This window comes from Nelumbo nucifera, chromosome 7, assembly GCF_055504915.1.
Source record: "Nelumbo nucifera cultivar China Antique chromosome 7, China Antique-T2T, whole genome shotgun sequence".
In the NCBI taxonomy this organism is placed as follows: domain Eukaryota; kingdom Viridiplantae; phylum Streptophyta; class Magnoliopsida; order Proteales; family Nelumbonaceae; genus Nelumbo; species Nelumbo nucifera.
In genome coordinates this window covers 52,771,016-52,795,160 of record NC_142655.1, presented here as the reverse complement: position 1 = coordinate 52,795,160, position 24,145 = coordinate 52,771,016, and the positions used below count along the sequence as shown (strand labels likewise).

General features: G+C 40.8%; 2 pseudogenes across 1 annotated transcript; one reads left to right on the top strand and one right to left on the bottom strand.

Annotated features, from left to right (window-relative positions):
• Positions 1–1,208: 1,208 nt before the first annotated feature.
• Positions 1,209–1,679, bottom strand: LOC104611015 (mitotic-spindle organizing protein 1B pseudogene; annotated as a pseudogene).
• Positions 1,680–8,598: 6,919 nt separating this feature from the next.
• On the top strand, positions 8,599–15,742 carry LOC104610979 (eukaryotic peptide chain release factor subunit 1-3-like; annotated as a pseudogene). The gene is made up of 3 exons (XR_016078719.1): positions 8,599–8,740; positions 8,865–8,992; positions 13,721–15,742. The product of XR_016078719.1 is annotated as a eukaryotic peptide chain release factor subunit 1-3-like (transcript).
• The last annotated feature ends 8,403 nt before the right edge of the window (positions 15,743–24,145 follow it).

The following is a 24,145-nucleotide window of genomic DNA, read 5'->3' as shown; positions in this document are numbered from 1 at the left end:
TCTATAATTTGGTGGCAAGTGCCTTTGCAACCTCTAGTTTCTCAAGCTGAATGGCCAGACCACATCTGTAATTAGGATCTGTAGCTGTAGCCAAGGTTCAAAGTATTGACACACTTGTATTTTTTTCGAAATTGGTTCAGTGGGGTTGGTTTAAGGCCTGAATCAGTGTCTGACCTGATACAACCCCTGGAAGGGATAGGTGTATCGGGAAGCCATTAGCACAATACGTATCGACTGATACGGACCAATATGTATCGATACAACCCCTGTATGATGTTTGGACTTTGGATACACAGGAGAAGGGAGCATGTAAAATAAATTTTATTGAGGCTTAGTGAAGATACTGCTAGGGATCTTTTCAAGATTGCCTTATAAAATCGGAATTTTCTCAGTGTATGTATGTTAAGGACTTGCTTCTATAATTCATTTTCAAGAGACAAGATCCATCTCTTTTTGGTGTTGAGCGACTATTACAAATTTACAAGGTGGTTGTCTCGTCATCCTCTTTATATATTCTCTTATAGCCTTACAGTAAAGTGTTATAATTTTGGAACCAAGGTGCTCCACTATGGCTAAAGTGTGAAATGCATGCAAAGTTTTCACTTCCTGAACTGTGACTGTAATATTGATGCAATATTCTGTTAGCTATGAGGGCCCAGTTTGGAAGGAGTACAAATACAAATATGTAAAGTGCAAAACAAACCAGGGGAACTACAGTGTTATGACCTAGCAAATGAAATGGTTTCACAAAATGCACCTGGAAGAGGGTAAAATCCATGTCTGGTAGGCTCCACCTAAGATATCCATGCCAAAATTAACCTGCCTGCTGAGATAAACCTCATAATCAGCTGCATCAAAGTTCTTCTGTCTCGAGAAAAACAAATATATGTCAAAAGAAAATATAAAAGGTTTTTTGGAGAAGTACGGATAGACCCAGTGCAGATTTTTGATTCCCACTGAACAGCTATAAACATTCAAAATGTCAAAAAAATACATCCTATGCACCTAGACCCGCCTGTGAATTGGCATCAATTCCGACCTGGCACCTACCCTAAATGTAGTTTAAACCTACAAATTCTAGAGACGGGGGTTATCGGTCATTCTCCCAAGGTTTTTTATGGTAAATGGAAGATATAAAAGTTGGAGGTCCCAAATTAGACAAGACTGGCTGATCAAGATCATGATAGTAAAACAATCACTTGATTGTATTAAGCATACTTCATCCTTGTATGAAATCTCCAATTCTCCATGGCAGGGATAACCCCTTTGATGGGTACACTACAACCAATGTATGATTACAAATGCAGTTACTACTATGCCTGTGGTTCACAAGGTGGCACATCAAAGTCTAAAACAAATGCCATCATCTTCTACATGATATTGGACAAAGAAACCAAAAATAAAATGAAATACGAAGTCAATTTCCTATTTTGATGGTATATAGCCAAAGTATTAGTTAAAAAGGTCAGTTGAGGAAAGCACAGGCCTGTGGAGGAAGAAGAGAGTTCTCTCTGGAGATCCTTGACAACAGCGGCAAGAGCTTCAGGGTTCAGACCCAAGTCACAAAGGTTTATGAGGATGGATAGGGTGTAACGGTCAAACCCTGTATCGAGAATATTTGACATGTGAAAAGCCAGGTCAACAGATTCCTGGGCCCTTTGGGCAGCTTCCAGATCCATACTGACAACTAGAAAGCATATTAGCAATTAGAAAATAGAACGATGCTGGTAAACAATGAGGTTATCCAACTCTCAGATAATATGATAGGGTCCATGAAAAATCATGATACACTACAAGACAAAGTTGGACATGTCTGTAGGGTGAGGAAAACAAAGAAGTGCATAAATTTGTTGTTTATTAGCATTTCTCAGCAAATAGTGGCCAGACAATATGAATGCTTTTTAACTTAATTCACATATTAAGAAATATGGACCCAAGTTCATCGGAATATACATTTGTTGGCTATCCTTAGTGTAATGATTCTGATCTACTGTCTGAGAAAAGGAAAAGTGTTCCTTCTCTCTAGCTACATACAGAACAGTTTAGGCTCTTGGATTCATAGACATGATATAAGGAAGGTAAAAAAAAAAACTGAGAGGGGAATTAGGAGTAACCTTCAAAGCATCACTAAATATTTTTGATGATGCTTTGGCAACACAGAGTGAACAGAAGGTTATTCCACTGGGGGAGAGGGGGGTAATTTTCCCAGAGGAAAGTTTGTAATTTGAAAATTAAATTTCTGATGCATTGGATTGGGTAGCATTTGCTTGTGGTCATCACTTGGTTTAATTGCAAAATCTTGGGTTTACAACATGGATTAGAGTTTGAGAGTGGCCACTTTGTGCAAAAAATGCCAAAGCATTTTTTTATGTATTTAATTCTGATAAATAACACACAAAACCCAAGGAAATTGAACATGCAAATGAATTATGCATTTAATTCTGATAAATAAAATAAAAATGAAAACAAATCCCACGACAGAGATTGATGCGTTTGAACTTTGAAGAAGTAGAATATAATTTGGATTTCTAGGAGAGACACTTTGTTTTCAGGCTTAACTCATAACTGTTAAGGTTCTTCTTTCATTCAATGGGTTGAGACAATATCCTTAAAATATCAAAATAAATATGATTGAGGAGAAAATTCTACTAGAACTAGAAGCTTCAGATCTCTGCTAGCTGGCATCTTTCTTTGTCCACATGGAAAGATGGGGCAGCCAATTCACGCAGTCCATTTGATAAATAATTCTGGGTAAGCATCAGTCATACTGTCAGAGCAATGACAAATATGCCAGCTTTCATATAAAGCATTGACATTCTCAACCCCTGTGAAGAAAACAGAGTCTCACACACACAAATGAGAAACCCCTACTCATGGGTTTTCCATGCCAAGTTCTCTAGCTAAGATGTGTTGATGGCATGAAAACCATCAATATGGCAGATTAGATGGTACTGAAAAAGGACTCATGTGTTTGCCATGTCATCTCTTGTTTGGTTGATAAGTTACATGACCATGTCATTCCCAATTCTGTAGCCATCTGTTTAGCTTATCTTAAAGTGTATCTGTGCTGTCATGTTCCTTTAGAGTCGTTTAGTCTCTTGCAAATCTTTAGCCCTTGTTGGGCCTGAGTAGAGTGCTCTGGAGGAACCTACATTATCTTTAACTCCCCCAACAACTGAAGGTCCTGGTTTTCCAATATTGCACCCATCAAAGTTATGGTTGATCAGGTTTGTATCTGGTGTCCTCCAGTCCCTTAATGTTTTTAACCTGGAACATGAAGAGCTTGCCACAAATTGTCACTCCCAAAATATCATCCTTGGAGAATGGCTCAAATATCCCTAAATTCTTCACCCAATTAACCACTCTACTCCAGACATTCTTAATGACCTCTTTCTTGGATCTCTTTTTATTTCTCATTGGAAAGTCTGTTATTTCTTTCTTCTCAAAGGGGCCAAACTGTGGATGCCCTAGTGCACCTCCATAGAATTCCTCCCATTCTTTTTCTTGGGTTGAAAAAGTTATCATTGCCATAGTGAAAGCTAGTAAATCTATGACGCTTATAGAACTCTGGGATGGACTTGTTGTCTTTTGCTTGATGTCCATAATGAACATAATTTTTGTATCTACTTCAATACTTTATAATGAAAAAAAAGGATGTTTCTGTTAAAAGAAATGTTCATCAAAGAAAATGGATCATCTTCCATAAGATCAAAAGATGACCAGAACCTCCAAAATGAATATCTATGTGTTTGCTCGTAATTTTGTTTCCAACGTTTAGCTTAATTTCTTGGAGCTTTTGGATTGACTTTGGGTGAGCCCAGATGATATGGTGGATTTAACGCGAAAGTGCCACGCAAGTCTTTCTACTATCCAAAGGCACGAAGCTTCAACCACAGAACCAGAAAGCAAGAGGCATAAGCCTCATGCACATAGATTCCTTTTTTAAGTTAATAAGTAATTAAAAACAAAAGAAAAAGATAAAGGAAAATGGGAAAAATAGAAAATTTCACATTTGCAACTTCTAATAACAGAACCATCACATTCAACTACCAAAACCTGAAATTTTAAAAGCATTAAATGTGAAGCATTGAAGGAATTACATAAAATTAATATAACATAAAGCCTAGGCAGGTAGTTCACAAAGCATAATTCAAATTGCATAATTTTAACAAAAAGTTGAGCACTGAAGCAATCCAAAAATAAAAAGCAAAAAACGAGAAAAAAGAAAAAAAAAGGTTCTTCTTTCTTGAAATTTCAAGAGAATCATATATTTTAAATACCAAATTTGTAACCACTAACTTTCTTGTTCAAAAAAAAAAAAATTCATTTCCTACCAAATATATATCAATATATATATATATATATATATATATATATATATATATATATATATATATATATATATATATTGATGTAGGGTTGCCCAGCCCAGCCCATTCTGGGCTGAGAGGCCCAACCCACGAACGCTAGATCCAGGGATGCAACTCGCCACAGCAGGGGCTATTCTGTTCCCTTCGTACGGAGCCAATCACAGAGCGCCCACACGTCCCTGCAAAGCCCCTTGACCGTCCTCGTATGGCTCCCATCTCATGTGTTTGTCTCTACCAACCTCCAGGCACCTCAAGTATAAGTAGGGGGTACCCCCCCTCCAGGTGAGAGATTCCGATCTTGAGTCTGATCTACTACAGAACTTAAGTGCATTCATCTTCGGAACTTAGTGTCTACGAACAGACTCATCAAAGCCCTCGTCTGTAACTGATTCCCCTCTTCGTACCCTTGTACTAACTTGACCGTCGGAGTCTCTGCCACGGGTTCTCACCCGGGGCCTTTGACATCCTCTGTCTTGTAGAACTTCAGCTACCACCCTTCAGCTTCTACAATACTCGATGCACGATCTACCTCGGCCTCAGCACACCGTCTCCGAACCTTCAAAGCCATCGGCCCACCTCCAGAGCCCAGGGCAAAATTACTTTGTTGTCCTCGGCCAATCCGATCATCAACAATTGCCCATTGGGGATGAAAAATTTGGCTAGATCGCTTAGCAAGCTCCTCCAAGGGTGTGGGGGCAGAAAACGACCCCATTCATTCCTTATGGGGCCCCCTCGGGGCATCCCCTGCTTAGCCCCCGGCGCGGGCCACCTTCTGCGGCGGCTGATCCCTCACAGCCTCCTCGGCCGGTCTCTTTTGCCCCTCCTCGGTCCCTTTGGCGGGCTTCCTCAACCCATCGGTCAGCTTCGATAGCACATGTTGCTCGCGCCTCGTTTGGCCCTCATCAATGGGCCTCTTCCCCTTAGTAGGGACTTGTGGAGTTACTCCCTTCGTAGGAGCTACTGAAGTACTCCCTTTGGCAGGGACCTGTACAACTGTCCCCTCAGCGGTGACTAGGCGAGAGGGCATTCCCTTCGCAGGGGCAGGAGACTTCTCCTTCGGCGCTGACGTGTCCTCGGCGGGCTACTGAGGTGTTTGCGCGCTCGCTTTCGCCCGCTCCTTTTGCATCGCGCAGGCATGATCCATCAAAGTTTTCCAGTGTTCATTGGCACCTCTACAAGCAAAACAAAACCGTTAGTAACACAACACAAGGACGAGGACGAGGGAACGTGTTAAGGGACTACATGGCCTCTCCTAGCAAGGGGGGCAGGACTGAACCCCGCAAAAACTAGTGGGACCTCCTCCTCCACCAAGAGTTGGGCTTGGACTCTCCCCAATATGAATAGCCGCACGAGATCATCGCTCTCCTCACTCGTGAGCAGGGGGACACTCTTCTCTGCAGACAGGCTAGCCTCTCCCCACCCCAACTTGAAGGACCAACCCTCGGGACAGAACAAAAAGAAAAATTTACTCTTCTAGTTATGTACATAAGAGGGGTTATCTACAATCTTGGTCCTATGGGATTGGAAATAGTACACGCTGTCTTCGGAAGAGTGCTTCCTTGGCACGAACATTGCTCGGAAGAGCTTCGGTGTCAGCTCCACCCCCTCGAGCTGAGCAACTACCAGCATCGCCATAATGGTCCTAACAGCGTTGGGCGCTAACTGGCTAAGGGTAATTCCATTCGCCCTCAGCAATTCAGAGATCAACGAATGAAGGGGGAACCGAAAATCGAATTGGAGGAAGTGTTGATAAACGCATATCTCCCCCTCCTTGGGAGTCCACGGCCGGTCACCCACCTCGGGCACCCGCATACCATAGGATGAGGGGATGAAGTACTGCCTCGTTAGAGCCTTGACCTAGTCCCCGTCTAGAAAACTTTCGAACTCTAGGCATGGGAGGCCAGTCTTGGTTGCTACCTGGGCAGCACTCTCAACCCTCACCCCAGGGACGAGGTTTGGGGTCTCCTCCCCCTCGGCCTCCCTTGGCATCACGGATGCGATGCTTTCATAGGGAGGGTCATCGCCTTGGTGGCTACCTTCAGCGCCCTTGGAGGCTACCCTCTCCCAAAGCACCTCCACCTCCTGCCGAAGAGGAACAAAGACAGAAGGGCTTAAAGGGGAAAGGGGAGAAGGGGTTCAAATGGAGCTCCCCTCCGACTCGTTTAGAAGTTCATACCACTTAGGTTTAGAATATGAGAAAAGCATCATTCGAGATTACCTAAAGGGAAGTGGAGGAAGAAGAAGTGAAAACGAAGTGTCGAAGATTGGAGAATTTGGGAGCTGAGTTCACTCGAGAGCAAAGGCACTTAGAGGCAAATGACAATAACACTACCGTCAAGGTCCTTATTTAAAGAAGAATGAATGGCCCAAATATCTCGAGATCCAACGGTTGAGAAGCCACCGCCTCTACGACCCAATTGTAGTGCACCGTGTAATGCTCAGCGTCGGAAGGCGAAATGACGCATTGGCGACAACCCGGATCATCTCAGATCTAATGGATACGAAGCACCTCCGCACCTGTAACCCATCCACGTCGCACCCCTGAACACTCATCCTCGGAAGGGGAAACGATGCTCAGGGCGAACTAGTGCGTCCGCCCACCACGACCTATTGGTTTGAGTGACCCGATCCGGTGAACGTGCACACCGGTTCGACCGGAAAGTTGTTCCACGCACGGAGTGTTCTCCCGACGCCTAGACTCGTGCTGAGTATGGCCCCCCAATCACCTATCCAAAACAGTAGTGTTGCAGATCACTTGTAGCTTCGGCCCAACTTATGAAGACGAACTAGGCAAAGACGCGAAAGAGAACACCATTGCAGGGTACACCTCGGCTGCTGGACCCACTGGCGCTCACCATTACTACTTCCATCAGCCGAAGCCAAATCCTTCACCTAGGCCTCAGGAGTGGGGGGCAAGTGATGTAGGGTGGCCCAGCCCAGCCCAGCCCATTCTGAGCTGGGAGGTCCAACCTACGAACACCAGATCCAGGGACGTGACTCGCCACAGTAGGGGCTACCCTACTCCCCTCATACGAAGCCAATCGTGGAGCGCCCATGCGTCCCTGCAAAGCCCGCTGACCGCCCTCGTACGGCTCCCATCTTAGGCGTTCATCTCCACCAACCTCTAGGTGCTTCAAGTATAAATAGGGGGTACCCCCCTCCAGGTGAGGGATCCCGATCCTGAGTTTGATCCTACTACGGAACTTAAGTGCATTCATCTTGGGAACTCAATGTCTACAAGCAGACTCCTTAGAGCCCTTGTTGTACCAAATTCCCCTCTTCGTACCCTCGTACTAACTTAACTGTCGGAGTCTCCGCCACGGGTTCTCACCTGGGGCCTCTGACATATTCTATCTTATAGCACTTCAGCTACCAGCCTTGGCTTCTATAATACTCGATGCACGATCTGCCTCGGCAAATCCGAGCCCAGGCGTGAAATTATTTTGTTGTCCTCGGCAAATCCGAGCATCAACACTAGGTATATATATATAACATAGTTAAACCCTATTTATATGCATTTCATGATTTAAACAGTCGAATTAGGCCTTCTAACAGAGACAGAAAAAAATTATTAACGCACTTGTAAGCTATAGTTGTGGCCCAGTTGATCCACTCTACTCCACTCTCTTTTTGCTCTACGCTCCTCTGCTTTACTCTTCTCAGTTTTGTGAGTTCGAATGCTCTTTAATTAATATAAATTATAGTTTAGATCTCCTACCATTCCAACTCCCTTCAACATTTGACACCGCACATTTTGAGTCCGGATCTGCTCTCGTAGCGCTCCTTACATCAACCTCACAATGCGTCGCGGCCGCACATCGGAAATATCGCAATACTTTGTGTTGTTATTCATGGAGTAACATGGGCTTTGCGGTCAGTGTGATGTGTCAATTGTGAGGAGCAAGTACTTATTCGCACATTTCACCACGAAACTGGGGAGTTCAGGTATGCTCCTAACCCAACGCTCCTAAAACTGACCTCACAGCCCTATCCTATCGGGAACATCTCCCTACGAATAACAATTCAAAGTACAGAAGATGATCCCGATGTGAGGCTTGGAGGTGTTGTGAGGTTGGAGTAAGGAGCAGATCTGGACTCTCAATGGACGCCTTACAAACAAAAGAGGTTGGGAGTTAGGGTTGCTGACTGGCTTGCTGTGCTCGGACACGGAGGAGTAGAGGAAGCCCAGGAGAAAAAGCGCAGCAGCTGCAGAACAGTTGAGGTACTTCTGTGTCCCATTTTTGTCTCTCTGGTTTTTATCTTCTCTCCCTCGTTCAGATATGTTGATCGGATTGAAGGATGTTCTGGTTTTGACATCTTTTAATGGTGTGTTTATGTGTCTGTAGGCTGTTTAATGGAGAACAGTTGAGGTACTTCTGTGTCCCATTTTTGTCTCTCTGGTTTTTATCTTCTCTCCCTCGTTCAGATATGTTGATCGGATTGAAGGATGTTCTGGTTTTGACATCTTTTAATGGAGTGTTTATGTGTCTGTAGGCTGTTTAATGGAGAACAGTTGATGTACTTCTGTGTCCCATTTTTGTCTCTCTGGTTTTTATCTTCTCTCCCTCGTTCAGATATGTTGATCGGATTGAAGGATTTTCTGGTTTTGACATCTTTTAATGGTGTATTTATGTGCCTGTAGGCTGTTTAATGGAGAAAATTTAACACGGGCTTCTTTCTGTCTTTTTTTTTTCCTAATGCATTTATAAGTGCTATGAAGCTCACTGGCTTGAAAAAGGTAGTGCCGTTGCCCCTGGCCAAGAAACTGTTAAGAACCCAATATCAGAAGCAAAGGCAGCAACAACCCACTTGCCTGGGTTGCTGATGAAATTTACGTGTTGCTCAATTTTTTTTTTATGGAATTAATAGATAGTCCATGGATGTAAGGATTCCAACCTGGGATACAACCATGGGGGTTTGAGGGTATTCTTAGTTTCTCGAGATTAGGAAATTCTGAACTTGTATTTTTCTGCATGTTCTTGGATTGAGTTAATGGAGGGATTTGGCGAGACTTACATGGACTCCAGTAAGCTGGGCAAACAGAAAAATCAGCTGAAAGATTATCCTTAAACAACTTCTGTCCTGGGCGTGATGTCTTGGTATGGTAGTTGGGGCTGGTGGATAGTTTTATGGGTCCAAATTATGATGTTCTCTGCATTTCTTTTTATTGATAAAAGAAACTTTTTTAATCCAATGGAAGTAGAAAATTACAAAATCAAGCCCACCAGGAAGACAATGCAAGACAAAGCATAGCCTCTTATACTAGGAGACAGCAAAAAAATGCTATGTGAAGTTATAAACAATAGGAAGCACAAGAAGGTATGCACTGCAATACAATGCATCTCTCTAACCCCTTAGATAGCATATCTGCCATGGAATTTTCGGACATTTGGACCCAACTAAACTAGGTATTCATTCTAGATGGTAGAGCTTATGCTTAATCCCACTAGATGTTGAAAATGTCATGGTCCTTTGTTTACCTCTCTGAAACACCCATTTACAATTGGCAAATCACTCTTCACCGACACCTTCACTGGTTTGATCATTGATGTATTTGTACTTCTTCGATCTCAGGCCCTGTATTAGTGTGTCTTATTTATTTTGTAATTAAGTATGTATAATCCCTATTTCTTGCCTTCCACCAAAACCTGTCAAGTGAAATGAATCTATCCCTTAGTATTGCACCACCCTGAGAAAGTTTAGACCTTATGGTAATGTGTTGTTGGTCGTTCTCTTGTGTATGGACTTGTTCTTACTAGGAAAGCCCTATGAATACACTAAGTGTTTATTTTAATGATTCCTCCTTTTATTTTAATAAGTTTTTTCTTTTTATTCTGTAAATAAAAAATGATCCACAAAGTGTTTAAAGTGAAAACCCTTGAAAAGATAACTAATGGAGACCCATTTGAACACAATTCTTTCAACAATCATACATGCATTCTTTGAAGGAGAATCTTGTCTTTAAATATGCAACTTTTCCACTCCTTTCAAATGCACCAACAAACCACCATGGGAGAAACTTTCAACACCTTAACAACACCTTGGAAGGCAATACATAGCATCCTCCCCATATTTCTCCAATTTGTAAGGTATGATGCTTGTTCTAGAAACTCAGTTCTTTTCTAGGAAGATACTTGGGTGGGCAGTTTACCTCTAAAAGACCTCTTTCCTTCTCTTTATTCTGTATCCCTTAATAAAAACCAAGATGTCTCTAAATTTCTCTCCTCTCCAATTTTTCCCTTGTCTTTGAATTGGGACTTTGGCTTTCGTAGAGCCTTGAGGAGTGATGAGTTTGCTTGTGTTTCTAAACCTTTATTTTCCCCCAATAACATTTGTTTGGATCCTTCAAAGACTGATAGAAGGATTTGAGCCCTTGTTCCAAAGGGTCCTTTACTTGTGCCTCCTTTTTCAGATCCCTCTATTTGAACTTTGTTCCTTGGACTTTCCCTATGAAAGAAGTTTGGACTAAGCCTATTCCCCCAAGATTGCTGTTTTTTGCTAAGAAGTTTACTATGGTAAGGTTAATACTTTGGACAAACTGCAAAAGAAAAAGGCTGTTTTTATGTTTATCCCTTAATTAGTTTTCCTATGCAAAGACCAAAGTGAGGACTGCTAGCACTTAATGGTTTCTTGCTCTTTTTTTTATAACTGTGGTTTCTTGCTCTTTGTTGCAACTATATGGAATTGGATGTTTGTTTTGTTTTGTTGTAAGTGGATCTTACCTTTGTTTGGCCCACAAGAAGAGGGAGAATCATGTGGAGATGTTTCAGAGCAACGCATTGTGGGCCATCTAGGAAGAAAGAAATGCCAAAATCTTCCAAGGAAAGGAGAGAAATCTTTTAGAGGTGAAGGAGGGTATCTTAACAAGGGCTATTCATTGGTTGAAAACCCTAGATTCTTTTAATTCCTTTTCCTTTGATGACATTTGGAGGAGTTGGTCAATAGTAGTTAATATTTCCTGTAAGAAAAGTAGTACTTCAGTATTCTAGACACCACCTCCAGAAGGGTTTACTAAACTGAACTTTGATGGTAGTAGTCAAGGGCCTCAAGGCAATCTAGGACTGTTGGGTATAGGAGGGGTTATGAGAAATGAGGAAAGCAACATCATATCCTCTTTCTCAGGCACAGTGGGAATAGGTGATTCTACAAGGACTGAGTTATTATCTAGGGTATAAGAGATCCAGATTGCTAACCAACTTGGGGTGGAGAATCTACTAATTGAAGGAGACTCAAAGGTGGTTGTGGGTTGGCTGTTGGACCTAGATTCTGTCATTTTGAGTTATAGGGGTATCTTAAAAAAAGGTAAATGGTTAACAAGTCACATGACAATTAGAACCCAATGGGTGAGTAGGTCGGCAAATGCAATGGCTGCTTTTCTTGCCAAACAAGGGACTTCTTGGAAACTTTTATATTAGGCAGCACTGTAATATTTTGTTTTTGAGAACCAATAATCACTGTTATAGGAGAGCTTGCACCCCATTCCTCTTCAAGGGATGGTTGAAAAAGTTTATTTTCTGGATTAATGAAAATTCCTTAAATTATCAAAACAAAAAACTTTCAACAGGACCTTAACCCTCTTTGAGAACACCTGCCCATGCCAAGAAGACAATAGAGAGACAAGGTCTGGAGGGGACACCCAGCTCATGCCAAACAGTCTTAAAACATGGGGCCACACCTTGTAAGAGTATCTGCAAAGGAGGAGATGCTGGGTAGATTTTTCATCCTCCCCACCACACAAACAGCAGCGGTTGACAAGGATCATTCCTTTTTTCCTCAATACATCAATAGTAGGTATTTTCCCCTTAATAGGAGCCCATATAAAGAACTGGACCTTTGAAGGAATTCTAATCTTCCACAGCCAAGCCCAATGGTGGAATCCCCATTTCAGTCTAGCAAGATATTCAACATCGAACTTACTGTGAAGAGGCCAGATATTTCTTCATTCCACCAAATTCTCTGTTCCTGAAGGCTGAAGCTGGACTTGTTCCAAGGTTTGCAATAAAATAGCCATGGAATCCAGGTCCCAGTCATTTACCTCTCTTCTTAGTCTCGGGATCTACACTACCTGATTGGTCTCAAAACAATCACGGACACAAGCCTCCTTATCTTGAGCCAGGGCAAAAATTGAAAGAAACTTAATACAAAGGGGATTGGTACCACACCACCTGTCTTTCCAGAACAGAAGTCTTTTGCCTGCCAGGCTTGAAAGAAATGAAACTAAAGAACAAGTCCCTGTTGTGCAAGATGCCCTTCCACAAGGCTCTGAAGCTGGACCAGATTCCCATCCATATCTAGATTCTCCATATTTGTTCTCAATTACAATTTACCAATGCACATCACCCTCTGTAGCAAACCTCCATAGCCACTTAGCAAGTAAAGCACTATTAACCTGTTTAAAAGGCTTTATGCCTAAACCCTTTAGCTGTTTGGGTTTACAAATCTCTGACCAAGCCACAAAATGGAACTTCTTATGATCTTCTTTCCCATCCTAGAGAAAGTCTCTCCTTAGTTTATCACTGAACTTGGAGCCCTAAACAAAGACATGAAATAAGTAGGCAGGTTTAAAAGGACACTTTTGACTAGAGTGATCCTTCCCCTTAGATAAATAACCTTTCTCCCATCCAGCCAGATTGAATTTGGTTCTATGAATAACCAGATCCCAGATTTCCTTTGCTCTAGAATGCGCTCCCAGGGGAAGGTTCACAAATTTTGATGGAAAAGAGCTTACTCCATATATATTGATAAAAAAGAGGAAACTATCCACATGTGTGGACACACAAAGATACATTATATACATTCCAATTTCATCAGTTGAATTTTCTTACTTGCTCTACAAGGTTCTTAGTAACTTTCTTTTATTTTTGAAGATCCAAAGATATCTTTCTCTCAAAGCTTTTTTAAAGCTAAAAGAAAAAAGACATCTCTTTTAAGATTCTAATGTACTATTTGTTATATGCTAATAGATTTCATACTTGAATTTTTACCTCTTTATTCTTGTTGAAGAGCTCATATTTGAGTTAGGAAAATTTATGTTTATTTAACTGCAACAGCTAATCTTAGACACCAAGGGCAGCACATATGTAGGCCATGAGGATGAGGGCATCACATACATCACATATTTTATGGTATAATCATGACTTTTCTGTTTTTTTTTTTTTTTTTGGTTTCCTAGAAACCAGAGTTCTACTGTTACAAAATTTTATAGTATAATAATGTACCTGACAATGGTTTTAGAATGTTTTCCTTGTCTTTTAATGTAAACTTTGCTTAGTCACAGTTTTTCTGTACTTAATGTTCATCCATCCAAATGTACCTTGTGCCGTGCACATGAACTGATTGTTGTGTTGCAGGTAGGTTTCTTGTTCTTTTTCTCATATCAGTTAGAATGGCTGATGGTCATGAAACCGACAAGAATATTGAGATATGGAAGATCAAGAAATTGATCAAGGCACTTGAATCTGCAAGAGGCAATGGAACAAGCATGATCTCTCTCATCATGCCACCTCGTGATCAAATATCTCGGGTTACTAAGATGTTAGGTGACGAATTCGGAACTGCTTCAAACATCAAAAGTAGGGTCAATCGTCAATCAGTATTGGGTGCCATCACCTCTGCCCAGCAGAGGCTGAAGCTTTACAATAAGGTTCCTCCAAATGGATTGGTGCTGTACACTGGAACAATTGTTACTGAAGATGGAAAAGAAAAGAAAGTTACAATTGATTTTGAGCCTTTCAAGCCCATAAATGCATCACTGTACCTCTGTGACAACAAGTTTCACACTGAAGCTTTAAATGAACTACTGGAATCTGATGATAAGTTTGGCTTTATAGTCATGGATGGGAATGGGACCCTCTTTGGGACATTAAGTGGAAACACACGTGAGGTGCTTCACAAATTCACTGTCGATCTCCCAAAAAAACATGGAAGAGGAGGGCAGTCTGCTCTGCGGTTTGCTCGTCTTCGCATGGAGAAACGACACAATTATGTGAGAAAGACAGCTGAGCTTGCCACACAATTCTTCATCAATCCAGCCACCAGCCAGCCTCAAGACAGAGCTGAGCCAGTCAGATATGTTTGATCCCCGTCTCCAGGCCAAGATATTGAATGTGGTTGATGTGTCATATGGAGGTGAGAATGGTTTCAATCAGGCCGTTGAACTTTCCTTAGAGATTCTATCCAATGTCAAATTTATACAGGAGAAGCGCTTGATTGGGAAGTACTTTGAGGAGATAAGCCAGGATACTGGCAAATACGTTTTTGGTGTGGAGGACACACTGAAGACCCTGGAAATGGGTGCTGTTGAGACTCTTATAGTGTGGGAAAATCTGGACATTAGTCGGTTTGTGCTGAAAAACAGCTCTACAGGTGAGGTTGTCATAAAGCACCTGAACAAGGAACAAGAGGCCGATCAGAATAACTTCCGTGATTCAGCCACTGGTGCTGAACTGGAGGTTCAGGAGAAGATGCCACTGCTTGAGTGGTTTGCTAATGAGTACAAGCGGTTTGGCTGCACTCTTGAATTTGTCACTAACAAGTCGCAAGAAGGGTCCCAGTTCTGCAGAGGGTTTGGAGGTATTGGGGGCATTCTTCGTTACCAGCTTGATATAAGGTCATTTGATGAAATATCTGATGATGGAGAAGTTTATGATGATTCTGATTAGCAATCAATTTACTCAATTCTGGTGCAAAAGGATGAGCTAAGAGTCTGCACCATGTTTCCAAACCATTGCACTCACTGCTGTTCTATTGCTCCTGAGGTTTCTTGAAGTATTAACTAAGGTGTTGCTTCTTCACGCTTTTCCTCTGCATATTGCTGTTATGGTCCCTCTGCATTATAATGTTTGAGAATTACTTAGTTTCTGATTGGTGCATTTTGCTTTTCTTTGCCCTCTCTCTGAACCAGCAGTAGCTTATCTGATTTATGGAATAGAAGGTACCCAGTATGGTAATTTTGTGGATTAGTGATGGAGCGGCTGGTGTTTGTGGATTTGTGGATTTTGTGGATTAGGGTGAACAATGCTAGAGTTTCTTCCTTGGCTTCGTAGCTGTAGACTAGGAGGTCTGCTTGCTTTTGTAGCAATTTTGGTGTCCTGCGTGATCTCTCAGATGTTTGTATCAGCATCAAATTTTGAGTTGCTTGGTTTTGTTGTACTGGATAATTTGGTTTCTTGGAAGTCCATTCTGTTTTGTCTAAGGTGAAGCTCAGCGTTGTCTTGGATTTTGGGGAGATCCATATCATTCCGGTGAAATGATATTCTTTGGCTATTAACCAATAAAATAGAACATTTTTCGATTGATACTAACCTGTATTGGTGGGCCTATCTGTTGATGAATTCCTTAAGCATCAAAGCATCAGATGTTTCTAATTGTTTGATGGATGTGTTTTCTGGATCATTGCAAATGGAGTGATAGGTCTAGTTGCTTGATTTTGCATCCAGCAATGTCATGGCAAGTGATTCATAAAATAAACAATTTGGCATGTAGAAACGAGGTTGGTTTCAATGGTGTCCTTTAATGGTCCAATCTGGACTGTACCGGAAGTAAATTGCTCTGGTAATGGCAGTTACATTGAAACCTTAATTAATGGTATTGTTGGCACAGAGGTCAAGCAGGTGAATTTCCCTTATAATAGTGATATTGTGTGATAGACTATATCACTTGATTTTCTTTTGGTGAGTTGTTTTATGACTCTTAAGTGCTACTTTTGAATCGTTCAGGTTTCTACGGATTCTTGCAAAAAAAAAAAAGATCTCTTCTACAATTTTTAATTTTAATTCAGTTTGTTATTGTGCATTAAGGCATACTTGTTATAATTTAGGCAAGTAGCAGAAGTCATTCCCTGCAGCAAATGGATTCCATCCTGATGAAGTTTAACTCTGGTTGGCATCTGGCCCTTCAATTTTTACCTTTTTTTGAAGCATGGAACTAGAATTCTTGATATCAAGTTACTGGTTGAAAGCTATACTTTTGTTCTCGAAGGTGAGGCATGACCAATTTATTCATGTTGCTTATATTATGCAACTAATGTGGGTGCCTGAGTTGAGCACTTCATTGCTGAGTGTCAGTTCTTAAAATATTTAATATTTACTAATTCCGTGAACATTCAGATCCTTTGAACCGTTGCATTATAAAATAAATTTTGATCAGTGCTTGAAATCTCTCCGTGAATTTGTAAATTGAATTTTAATTGCAATGATCTTGTTGGCATTATCTTTATCAGGATTCAGCTACTTGCATGTTCATAAAAAATCAATTGCCTCCTTTGCTCTTAAAGTCATATCGGCTCTCATTGCCCAACATATAATTTGCAGATGATACCTGCATTAGGCAAGCCCCAACAAGCATTACTGAAGAATTACATTCTTCAATTAGTAGCCTAATAGTAGTCAAAGAATTCAGTAGTAGTTCTAGTCCATGATGAATGGTTCTTGCCTCTTTTGTTCCATATTGCTCCTCCCTACAGTCAAAAAAGACGCCCCCTAATCTCTTCTGCATCTCCTGCCTACTTCCTCATCTTCTCATCTTTCATGTTCTTCATTCTATAACAGGTTACCTTTGTTTGAATGACAAACCAAGCCGTCTCCACTTTACACGATTAGGTGACAGGATGCCTTATGAAACTTACTGGTCAGTGTCTCGGGGTAATGAAGCTGTTTCATCCTTTCCTGTGGTAGAGTTGGGTACAGCTCCTATATTTGTTGATTTGTTCTAGATTGCTTCGTTTCTGGTAGTGAAAAGGATTGTTGGTGGTAAAGTGCCGGTCAGCTGCGATGCAGGCTGGTGATAGGCTGATAACTAAGACAACGCAGCTCTCTTATGGCTAAAGTCAAAAGCTATTCCGGTCATTCTGGGATGCTAAGCCCATTAAAGATTTCCGCCGGTGGAATATGGACCATGAGAATGGACGGGGACGTCAAGGTCAGAACTGACGCTTAGAGAAACCCTTTATCCATACCAAGATTTGTCTGAATCCTCAAGCTCTTCTCGTCAAGGTTTATTGCTCCTTTAATTGAGGCCCACCTTGAGATGGCTTCTGCGTTTGGGGCAAGTTGCATCAATTGAACTGCTTTGGTTGAACACCACCGTCTCATATAAATTAGCTTCACGTCACAGTTGTTCAGAATGCTCATATTGACTTTTTGGATTTTCACCAAATACAGCTTTAGAAGTTTCCATGTGAGGCCCAGCTCGGAGTGCCAAAAGCTATGTCTTGAAAGTCCTCTCAAACCAGCACTGATTTAGATGGAGGTGCCAACGTTGCCCTTGGTTCTAGGATTGTCATCAAAGACTCAATGCTGGGATTAGTGGGTCTGATAGAACCAAACCGAACTGTTTCCTGTTATAGGGGTTTGGTTCTGCATTGTGTCCCCATTGTAATTGGGTCTGTCCTGGATTTTGATATGGTGCTCTGATTTTAATTGGGTCAGGACTAACTTGGTTGTTTGGAACCAATTAGAGTCCTCAACCGACTACATTATCACAGAGACAACCCTAATTTAATACCTGTCTTTCTGACAGTATATTTGTAATACTATCATATTATCATGTCTAAATATGTCAATTTGACAAATGAGCAGGTTTTGTTGTCAAATTAGACCTATCAATTATAATCGGGGTCTTATCATATAAGGTCATACCCCATAGTGTAAACCAACCCAATTGCCACCTGCTAAGTTGTTGAGTGGTATATTTGCACTTGTAGAGGGGAGGGGCAATGATCCCCAACCATTGATTTGAATAGGGCTAGCAATCTTGACCCTAACCCATTTGACCCACCCAACCCACCCACCTTGGAATCCACCCATACCCACTCAATCTATTTGTGGGTCAAAATGGGTCAAGTAACCCATTAGGGTCAGTGGAAAAGGGTCAAGGTGGGTTGGATTGAGGGTACCCATTAGGGTCAGGATGGGTTGGCTCGCGTAGGTCAAGACAAGTTGGGTCAAAGTCAATTCTATTTATATTCGTCAAATCTCAAAAAAAAAAAGAAGTTGCAATGATTCAAACTCAAGCCTCCTAGTGTGCCTATGTCTTAATACACTTCCAAACCACTATGCCACATTTCATTTTGAGATTAAAGATGAAATAAAATAGATTTTATTAACTTTCATTTTTACATGCAATTTTATACAAAAGCACTTTTACAAAAGCAATTTTATACAGTAATTTTTTGAAAAATACTTTTACGAAATCATTTTTACACAAAAGCACTTTTGTAAAAGTACTTTTACATGAAAGCATTTTTATAAAAGTACTTTTACACAAAAACGCTTTTATAAAAGTACTTTCAAAAGCACTTTTATACGAAAGCACTTTATGAAAGTACTTTTACAAAAACACTTTTATGAAAGCATAAAAACACATTCAAAACAAACATTGGGGTAATCTAACATCTAGGGCACTTCCAAGACTTACTTTGGACCATTGGCCTATAGTGATGAGTAAGGAGGAATTGAGAGGTGATGGACCTACCCCATTCAGGTTTGAAAATATGTGGTTGACTCATCCGGGTTTTATTGAGAAAATCAAAGAGTGGTGGGAGCAATCTAATCTGGTAGTAAAATGGGAGGGAATGAGGTTCTACAAGAAACTCCAATTCCTAAAATCACAAATAAAGGAGTTGAATAGGCTGGAGTTTGGAAGAATAGAGGAGAGAAAACAAGTATTGCTGGAGCAGATTGAGGAATTTGATATGAAGGAAGAGGAGGAGATCCTTTGGAGTAGGGCTGTTAATAAGAATGCCCAACCCGACCAAACCGACCAACCCGGATCGACCCAACCCGAGTCGGCCGGGTTTTCATTCGTACTGGTCGGTTTCGGGTTGGGCACATACAAAAACCGATATCTCGGGTCGGTTTCGGTTTTCACATAAGAAAACCAAAACCGACCTGACCCGAACCGAACTAGTCTTTCTTCTACTAGTTTGGTAATTCCTATTTCCTAATTTGAGTAGTTTCTTAATTCCTACTAGTCTTCTAGACTTCTACTAGAAATAGAAGGCCCATTAGGCAATTACAATTAGAATTCAATTAATTAGGTGTTCTTTTTTAGTTTTTTACCTAGATTAGGCAATTACAATTAGAATTCAATTAATCAGGTGTCCTTTTTTATTTTTTTACCTAGATTAGGCAATTACAATTAGAATTCAATTAATTAGGTGTCCTTTTTTAGTTTTTACCTAGATTAGGCAATTACAATTAGAATTCCTACTAGAACTAGAAGGCCCATTAGGCAATTACAATTAGAATTCCTAGTTTCCTACTAGTCTTCTAATTCCACTTTTGTTTTCTCTTAAAATCTTTTATTCTCTAACTTAACTTGGTTGGTCCGCCCCCCTCAACTCAAGTCCTCAACTAATTCAGAGTTTATTCAGCTTTGTACAGGAGCAAAACCGAAACCGACCCAAACCGACTCAACCCGACTCAAACCGACTAGGTCGGTTTGGCCTATTAGTGGGTCGGTTTCGGTTCCCACCTCTGGTAACCCGACTAGGTTGGGTCGGTTGGGAAAATCCCATGAAACCGACCCAACTCGACCCGTGAACACCCGTACTTTGGAGAGGAAGACAGGAAGATGAGATGGGATCTGAGGAGGCAGATGGAGGATATCTTAGTTAAGGACGAAATTAGTTGGAGGCAAAAATCCAAGTGTAAGTGGCTAAAGGAGGGAGATAGAAACACCAAAGTTTTCCATTCAGTGGCAAATGGGAGGAGAAAAAAGAATTTCATATCTAAATTAGAAGTTGAAAGAGCAGTTTTGTCCTACCCGGTAGAAATAGTAGAGGCTTTAGTAAACCATTTCAAATCTATATTTAGAAGGCCTCTGAATGAGAGGGTGTGGTTGGAGGGATTGGAATAGCCGACTTTAAGTGCAGAGAAAAGAGAGTGGTTAGAAAAGAGTTTTGATTTGGAGGAGATAAAAGAAGCAGTATTCTTAATGGATAGGACAAAAGCTCCAAGTCCAGATGGCTTCACAATGGCATTCTATCAGGATTGTTGGGATATCATGGAGAAGGATCTTAGGTCAATTTTCGAAGGGTTTCACAGAAGGGGAATAATTAATCCAGGCTTGAACTCAACTTTCATTGCTTTGGTCCCAAAGAAGAAATAGGCATCACAACCAAAGGATTTTAGACCTATCTGTCTGGTGAATAGCTTATATGAAATAATTGCAAAAGTATTGTCTCTCAAGATAAAGAATGTCCTCCCCACTATTATATTGTACCCAACCAATGAGCTTTTGTGGAGGGAAGACATATCACTGATCAAATCCTCATTGCAAATGAGAGTTCAGAGAGCCTTAGAAAGTCGAAGAAGAGAGTGGTATGCAAACTGGATTTGGAGAAGGCTTACGACATAGTTGATTGGTCTTTCTTTTTGGAGGTGTTAAGAAGTTTTGGGTTTGGAAATAGGTGGTGTAAATGAACATAGGGTTGTATCAAGACTTGTCCCTATTCCATCTTGGTTAATGGAACTGTGGTTGATTTCTTTTCTGTTTTGAGAGGTATAAGACAAGGGAACCCACTCTCCCCCTTTCTATTCACCCTGATCGCCCATATACTTGGGAGATTGATCCATAGAGCAAACTCAAGGAATCTGATAAAAGGGTGGAGAGTAGGAAGGGAGGAGGTACCTCTGACACATCTACAGTTTGTAGATGACACAATTTTGTTTTGTGAAGGAGGGGACATAAATTGGATCTAAAATTTAAAATTGGCAATACAACTCTTTGAGCAGATATGTAACCTCAAGGTGAACTTTGATAAGAGTTGTGTGGTGGGAGTAAATGTGGAGGAGAGAGAGTTAAGGGAATATGCAGGTGAGTTAGGTTGTGCAATCTCGGATTGGCCCTGCACATATTTGGGCCTCCCTTTAGGAGATAATCCAAAAAATGTAAGCTTCTGGAATCCGGTAGTGGAGAGGTTTGAGAAGAGGCTTGCGTCCTAGAAGAAAAATTATCTTTCCTTAGGAGAGAGAGTCAGTTTGATTAGGTCTACCCTAGTTAACCTACCTGTCTACTATCTATTAGTGTTTAAGATCCCTTCTAAGTTCTCCAATTTCTTGGAAAAATTAATAAGGAATTTTCTGTGGAAGCATAGAGAGGAGAAGAGAGATCATAGGGTGAGTTGGGAGGTGGTAACTAGGTGTAAAAAAGCTAGGAGGTCTTGGGATTGAAAACGTCAAAAAAAGAAATGTGGCCTTGCTGGGAAAAATGGTTATGGTGGTTTACAATTGAAAAGGATAAATTGTGGACTAAGATTGTGGCTAGTATACATGGGTTGGACGACAATAGTTGGGATCCTGGAATTGTGTTAAGGGCTATAGCTGCTTCTCCTTGGAAATTCATTCACAACTGCTTCCAGTTTTTTCCCCTTCAACCAGGTATGGTCTAAACTCTGGTAACCAAATAAAATTCTGGGAACAATGTTGGGTTGGGGTTTCACCTCTAAAGGACCAGTTTCCCTCCATGTACGCTTTATCAGACTTGAAAAATGAGCCTGTCTCTTCTTTCTTGGGTCCTTCAGACTCCACTTTTGGTTTTGGGTGGAACCTAGGCTTGTGAAGGGCAATTAGAGATACAGACTTGGACAACATTCTACCTTTGCTAGCCATCATTGAGAATGTTTTTCTAGACCCTAATAAGGAATACACTAGAATTTGGACTCCTTCCACCTTAGGTACTTTCTCTTGTGCTTCGATTTTTGAAACCTTAACTCAGCTTTCTATTCCTCTTGGGTTGTCCTTTCTGACCAAGGAAATTTGGAGCAAGCCTATTCCTCCTTAGGTTGGTATGTTTTGTCGGAAAATTTTCCTAGAAAGATTAAACACAATTGACTTACTTCAGAGAAAGAGACTCAGTTATTGGCTACTTCCTAATAGATGTTCTCTTTGTAAAGCTGATGGAGAATCCGGTTACCACCTTATGGTCTCTTGTATATAAGAGTGGGTTTTTTCATTCTTTGGGTGTTCTTGGAATCCTCTCGAGAGTATCCAAAGTTTGTTCTCTCCTTCATTTTTCAGATGGCCTAAGAAGTGAGGCAAGATTATGTGGAGGAGTATTAGGGCAGTTGTATGTTGGTCTTTGTGGGAAGAAAGAAATTCATGAATTTCTTCAGACAAGAAAAAAACCCTGGAAGAACTGTTAGACTTAATACTCTTAAGGCCAACCTATGTGGTGAGGCCCACAAACAACCAACCACTATGATGAGTCCACAAACGTCTAACTTCAATGAAGAGGTCTACAAATAGCTAGCCAACAAATGACCAACCTCTATGACGAGGTCCATAAGCGGCTGACCTCTTTGACAAAATGACCAATAAGCGAACAACCGATCTCTACGATGAAGTTCATAAATGCTCGACTTCTATGATGGGGTCCACAAATGGCCAAGTAACAAACAATTGACCTCTATGACAAGGTTTATAGCTGACTAACCACTATGATGTGGTCCACAAGGGGCCAACTAACAAACAGTTGATCTTTATGACAAGGTCCACAAAAAGCTGACCTTTACAACTAGGTCTACAAACAACCGACCTCTATGACAAGGTCCATAAATGGATAACCAACAAATGGGCGACCTCTATGATGATGTCCACAAACGACCAACATCGGTCAACAAATGGATGGCCAACAAATGGCCAACCTCTTTGATGAGTCAACAAACAGTCAGCCTCTATGACAAGATTTCCAAATGGTGAACTAGCAAATGGTTAACCTCTTTGATGAGGTCCACAAATGGTTGACCTTTGCAACGATGTCCACAAACAACTAACAAATTGTTGACCTTTACAATGAGGTCCACAAACAACTAACCACATCACTATGAATGGTGAAATCAACCTAGATTGGTAGAAAACTTGGTACCAACTCCACCAAACACAAGGTAAAAGTTGACCTTATAGTTCGAAGAAGTAGCTAGTTCCTTCAAACAAGTTGGATAGTCATCACATTATCCTTGGAGGGGGGGGGGGAGTGATGAGGCAAATTTTGACCACCAACCAGAGCCTTCCACGTCAAGCATGGGTTCCTTGGGTCGGTTCGGAAAGTTGTCTCCTACTTCAAGTGAGCATGAAACCTCCTCTATAAATAGGTAAGACACCCCTGGAAAAGGTATGCGTACAATACAACCCTCTCTTGCCTTTTTTCTTTCTTGCTTTCCTTACCAGTCAGCCTCCTCTACTAGATCTGGTGACTCATCACCTACCTACAAACTTAAGTATCGGAGAGCTCACACTTAGGGCACACATCGAGACTCTCTGCTTTCTCGTAGGACTTTGATAACAGTTTAGTTTGTTCGCTCACCTCAGTTTACCCTCTCCTCTTTATCTATTCCCCAAATTCAAATTGTAACAAGTTTCATAAGTATATTAGTAACAATAAGTTTAAGGTCAAAATAGCTATAAATAATGTATAAATACATAGAAAATATATATTTTAATGGTATATATGATGAAATATATTATAATTAATATAATAAGATGGATAGATATCATACAATTTTATTGATAATGCATCAATCAAGGGTTCAAGACACATATTAGATAGATTTTTACAAATTAATACATGCACAAAATGATTATTATTTTACTTTTATTAAAGTCCAATGCATAAAACATGTGCAACTATTATATTTGAATTATTATATCAATTGTTTTCTATTTTCAAATATCAATTAATAATTTATAAAAACATATAATTTTAACTTAAAATATATCAAACATATTAAAATTGGTGTTCCTGGGATCAGCTCTATCAACCCAAATCTAGTGGAG